The following is a 6,079-nucleotide window of genomic DNA, read 5'->3' as shown; positions in this document are numbered from 1 at the left end:
ATATGAGGAAAAATTTTACTTAGTATAAAAATATGTATATATAAATAAGTGTGAAGGAGAGTTTTTGAATTAAAACCTGCTTTACATAATACCATTTTGAATGAAAATTATGGATATTGATTCCCTGATTAAAGGAAGTCTGTCTTCTCAAAAAAAAAAAAAAAAAGTTTCGTGTCATGGCTGGTTTCAAATCACCTGGCAGGAAGGATTTTTTTGTAAGAATTAGGCTGCACGTTTTACATTTGGGCTGATCATGCCACCTTTGCTGCCATCTGGCTTGATGTGATATCCAGCACATCTAATTCCAGCATCTGGAAGTTTAAAGTGCTTTTTTTCTAAAGAAAAATAATGCTCCATCTACATCTATAGGTTTGTCAGATGGGGGAGCACATGTGAGAAGAAACATTTCCCAAAGGAAGATTGAAAAATTCCAAGGATTTATCCCTAAATTAGGTTCTAATGATCACTCTCCTTTTCCCATTCATCTGTGAGACTTTTCCCAGACTTGAGCACTTTGGTTAAAAAAAAAAGAAAAAAAAAGCCCAACTAAACAACTATGTTGTTCCAAAGACTTGCTAGCTATTCTTTTCTGTGGCCAATATTTCCTTGGTCACCACATCAGTGCAAGCATGATTTAACTGACAGGTAAAATAGTAATATTTATAAAGACTCTATGTGTAGAGGATAAGACATTGATAGTACACCAATGATTTTGAACACAGGCTCTGGAGAGAGCTAGATGCTAATTTTGACTCCTTAACCATCTGATCTTGAACTAGTTACTTAGTCTCTAGACCTCAATTTCCTCATCTGCAGAATGTGAATAATGAATGTTCTTGTGCAAATTAAATATGTATATACTAGATATTGTCACTTGTTCCTTCAGATCCACTGTCCACCTGCTACTCCTCAGTCGTCTCCCTCCCAAGGAGGCTGACCTGCATGGACCACTAGAGGCTCCCTTGTCCTTTGCTTTTTTTTTTTGGTTTAGCCAATAGGGTGCCCAGAGAGAAGATGAGAGGGAGGGCTGAGAGTGAAGTTGGGGATTTATTCTGAATGCTTGCCCTGCAGCATTGCCTTAGGCTGTCACTATTCCTCCCCAGAAGCTTTCTAGGAGACTCTCTCCTTCTGTATTCTGGAAAACTACTCCCTACCCTCTTCCCTTCAGGCTTAAGGACAAGTATTGCCTGCTATTACTAGCTCCAGGGCACAGCATCATCTCTACAACCTGCCACATCTTTGCAAATAATCCCTTTATTAAACTTTCTAAGAAAATCCCAATTTAACCACGTCTCCTTGTTTTTGTTTTTCTGGGATGTTGATACAATATGTGTTTACCATACTGCCTTGCACAAAATAAATGTCCAACACAGTGATATTTATCATTAAAAAGACTGAAAGCATATAATCATTCTTACAATAGCTGTACAACTGGTATGCTGAACAAGTGTGGTGCTTGGATTGTGACAAAAACACAGCTTAAATAAAATAATCTTACCACTGTGTGTTTAAACTTCATTTGGTGATGATAATTTTCTCTCCCTGGAGGAAAACTCTAGAAGTCCCATGATTTCTGTACTCATTCTTTTGTTTTTTGGATGAGCACTGGGACTTTATTACACAGCACGGCACTTGTGACAACGGGAGGGGTGGGCAGAAATACAGGCCGGAACATTCCACAGTCCAGGGACGGTTGGTCATTCAGAAAGTATGCGTTTCGAGAACACTCAGTAGTAAGACCGTCTGAGGTTGTTCCGGGCGGGTTGGGCCGGAAGCGGTAGGCGGGCATCATCAGCCTGCGGAAGGCCTAGTACTCGTTGTACTCCTTGGAGAGAGCGGCCGGCTGGTCAATGCGGAAGCGGGCGCCAGCCACTGCGGTGGTGCCATTGTTGACCGGATTCTTGATGCCCTGGCTCTCCGAGCCCAGCCCCTCCCCCTCCTTCCAGCCCATCTTCATCAACATCTGGTAGCCGATATTCTCCTCGGTCAGCTTGAACTCCTCGTACTCCGAGTAGTCAGGCTCGCGGCCCTCCTTGAAGGTCTCCCTAAACTTCTCCAGCTTGTCTGGAGGCAGGAAGTCTGGGATGAAGTGCTTGCCCCGGCCCATCTTCGTCACCTGGTCGGCCCATTACCTCGTCTTGTTCATATCTATGCGCTGCAGCTGGTGCTCCCAGGTGACGAACTCGCTGTTCACCTCCTCGTCGCTGTGGTTGCCGTGCTGGGGCTGCTGCACCGCCTTCTCCCACAGCAGCTGCATGTCCTGCATGGCCCGCTTTTGCTGCATGATCATGTCGTACATCTGGTGCATCTCCTGCTGATCCTTCAGCTGCTGCTTCTGGGAGCCCGATAGCTCCGTGAGACCCACTAGACCCACGGACTTCCCGTTCTCATAGCCGAGCCCCTTGAGGTCCTGAACTGACAAGAGGCAAGGGAGAGTCATCCACGTCCCTCTGCACCAGCTCAGCAGGTGAGAGCTCTACTTTGTTCTCTTCAGGCCTCCACCGGCTCTTTGGCTTCCTCTTGACAGTGTCTGCGGAGGCTGGCTTCCCGGGGGCGCCTGGAGCAGGGATGATGGGGGCACAGGCGAGGACGAGGCGGGACAGGTGATTGTCGGGGGCGAGGTTCCTGACAGGGCCTCAGGAGGGGACCTGCGCTTCAGGCCGGGGTCGGGTGCCATGAGGGTGCCTGTGGAGCCAGCCTTGGCTTTCCGGAACTCATCCAGCTTCTGTTAGTAGCAGTTGGACCCTTGGCTGTTGGGTTCGTACAGAAAGCTGAATGCCTGGGTTTTCGCGGTTGTTCTGGAGAGCGATGGTTCCCATGTCAGGATCCCCGCCCGCTATGAACCTGGCCAACTTTTCTGCAAGGTTCTTGACCTCTTCGTCCTCTGGGGGTGAAACTTTCTGAGAGGCTGCCTGCAACTTCCGCGCTTCCTTTCTTATCTCAGCCACCTCCTTTCTGTAGTAGAGGAATTGCCTGCTATTCTGACCGTGCAAAAATGGAAACGCCGGGTTATCCCTGTAGTCCTCCATAGTCACTTTTTCTAACTCGGGGCCTGCTTCTATCACAAAGTGGCGAGTTTCTCTATCACTTTCTGAGTCTCAACTTCCTCTGGGGGTGACGCTTTGATCTCCAGCCACTGCTCCTAGTCCCCCTCCTCATCCTCGCTGTGGGACTGGAAGACACTCGGGCGGTGAGCCACGGGCAGTTGCTTGGCGTGCGAGTAGCTCTTCACCGGCCCGGCGGGTTGGCCAGCCCTAGGCCTGTCCGCCTGCTGATGAGGAAGGACTTCTTCCCGGCGCGGGAGGTAGGCGTGCTGGGAGGGGCACTGGGCGCGCTGGCGTTGGGGGTGGGGGGCATCTGTGCCGGTCTGTGCCTTCTGCAACTTCAGAAATTGCTGCAGGAAGCTACCGTCGTTGGCCAACTTGCTTGAAACTCAGGAAGAGTTGTGTGCATTTGTGATTTCGCCAGGATGTGGGGGCTGTGGGCTGACCACCTGATTCTGCTTGGCTTTCTGTTGTATTTTGACTTCAATTTCCCCATTCTTCTGAGCGATGAGCTCTTCCTGGTGAAGGATGCTCATGTTCATTTTTCCAGATTTAGGGGGAGAAACCCCAAACCACGGGTTAGCCTTTCCTGCAACATCCCCGTTGTCCATCTTGAGACTCATCCAATCCCACAATCTCTCTACTCAGTCTTATGTGCCAATCCTATAGTCACTTTAAGACATGAACACACTCACAATTCAGTAATTAGAATGTCCTAACCATGGGATAACAAACATCTGACCTTGGTCGTCTCTTCTCCTGAATCCCAGGTTGTACCTTGCTCCAGGCTGCTGCCTGCTATAGGGACAGGGTGAGTTCCTGGCTGTCTCTCATCTCACCTTCCTATCTCACAAACTGCTGCCAGTGTGAAGGGTAGGAGAGAGCAGAGGTGTAGGGGAGGGCACTGCTAGGCTAGGCAGCTTCAGCTTCTCTGGACATATGGATGGTTAAAGCTGATGTTCCAGGATGGGCCTGGAGATGATGAAGCCGACGCTTCTCTCTTGGGTTCTTCTTGAGCTCTTCAGAGGTTTCTTACTGGGCCCTCTCTTAGGCAGTTACCTGGACTCAGATGGATTGCTTCCTGGGCATCCATCACACACCTCCGCCTCTTTCTGCTCTTCCTTTCTGCAAATAGTCCTGTTGACTGAGAAGGAGGATAACCTCTCCCCGACACTCTCTCCCTCCTGACATACACCTGATGTGAAACACAAAGCATTGTTCGGCTCAGTCCTGATGCAGTAGTGGTCTCTTGGCTTCTCCATCCAAGCAGTTAATGAGCTTCCAGACTTCTTAGTCCCCAGCCCACTTGAGCTTCATCAGGCCAAGTCAGGCACCAGTCTTCCATGTCTCCAATAGCAGGGAGCACATTTCCAAGCTGTTGCAGGGGTTCCCAGAGACTCCCCAACCAGGTCTGGGGACAGAAGGCAGTATACTTCAACCCATCCTCTAAAGTATTAGAGATGAGGAGAGAAAAGCCCTCTCTGAAGAGATCTTGTTACCATATCCTCAGCCTACCAGCATCTGCAATCTCTTTTATGTCCTTGACTGGACTCAGGGATCCAAGAGTCAGAAACAAGTTCTGCTAGGGCTCTTACTTGCTACAGCTGAATACGATGAGTATTTGGTGTATGACATCTATCACATCAGCCTCATTGCAGAAACACATCTTTTATGATATTAGCCAAAATAGTTTAGTGGTTTGTTTGTTTGTTTGTTTTTAGAACAAAACCTTAATAATTGGGATGTGGCTAGAAGAAGAGAGTTTTTTGATTAGTAGTTTGATAATGGTATTTATATTATTTTTCTTCTGCCTACATTTGTCTTTTTTTCTGTGAATTTGAACCTAGGATAGACAGCTAGAACAAGGGCGAAAGTGGGGAGTGATAATACTACAAGCATCTAGAATGACTGATATTGACATCTGGTGCTAGGTGCTGTAGGGGAGGCATAGACAGAGGGAGGGGGCATCCTGTCCTCCGGGATTTATAATGCAAAGAGAGAGTCTCTTATAATGTAAAGGGAGATACTTACAAAGTAGGGGGAATCAGTGACTTGATTGTGGTGATGGTTGCACAACTCTGTGAATATATTAAGAACCATTGGATTAGTCACTTTAAATGGGTGCATTGTATGATATATAAATTATATCTCAATAAAGCTGTTAAAAAAGAAAAGACAAAGTGAAAGAAAGGGTTCATGCAATCTGGAGAGTCTGGGGCCAGAGCACATTATTGTTATGTGAGTCTTTAGGTCACAGAAGATCAAAGGAAGGGGTTGATGTAAAACATGGCTCTTTTTGTGGGAACAGTGTGTGTAGCTCAGCTGATAAAAGAGACTTCCCTGAAACCCCTTTAAGCCTGCAAGCACCATCTCTGCATTTTTTTCCTCTAGTGCATAAACAATGATGGAAAAGGGCCTGCCTTTTCTTACAGCTGCAGCCATTTCGCCTTACAGACTGGTAAAAAGTTGAACTGAGACCACAGACACGATGATTGTGGAGTCTGTTTGCCATCCTAGGCTGTCAGTAGAAGAAGCAGGGTGCTAGAGAGAATGAGGGGATAAGACACAGAGCAGTTCAGAACTCTTAGCATTCTTTGAAGGTGATGTTAAATGTTCCAGGAAACTGAATGCTTTTAGAGAGAGATGGAAGGGTGCATCTGTTAAGAATTAAAGTGAAGAGGTCTGACTCATCTGTGTCTCATAAGAAATTTAAAAACTTTTTCCTTTATTATGTAAATTTTAAAACGTACAGAAAATAGGGAGAATAGAATAATAACTTCCCATATAGCCATCACTCTGAGAGGTGGGCTCCATAACTAGTTGAAATAACTACACTGTACCTTATCATTTTACTCTGCAAAAATAATATTCAAAAAAAGTAACGATACTGAAACAAAAATGCCAGAAATGGCATAGATGTCCATTTTAATTTCAGATTATGATAAAATCACTTGTGCAATTTTTTTTTGTTATTCAGTTCGAAAGCATAATGTCTTTGATAAATCTGAATGGGTAACTTTATTCTTCCATTCATA

At 46.1% G+C, this 6,079-nt stretch overlaps 1 pseudogene; it reads right to left on the bottom strand.

The window, feature by feature from the left end:
* Positions 1–4,206, bottom strand: part of LOC108512572 (SURP and G-patch domain-containing protein 1 pseudogene) — a 118,375-nt pseudogene extending 114,169 nt beyond the window's left edge.
* Positions 4,207–6,079: the final 1,873 nt, after the last annotated feature.

Source organism: Rhinopithecus bieti, unplaced genomic scaffold, assembly GCF_001698545.2.
Source record: "Rhinopithecus bieti isolate Rb0 unplaced genomic scaffold, ASM169854v2 scaffold_28846, whole genome shotgun sequence".
In the NCBI taxonomy this organism is placed as follows: Eukaryota; Metazoa; Chordata; class Mammalia; order Primates; family Cercopithecidae; genus Rhinopithecus; species Rhinopithecus bieti.
Note: the sequence above shows the minus strand (reverse complement) of the source record. Positions and strands in the feature narration are given on the sequence as shown.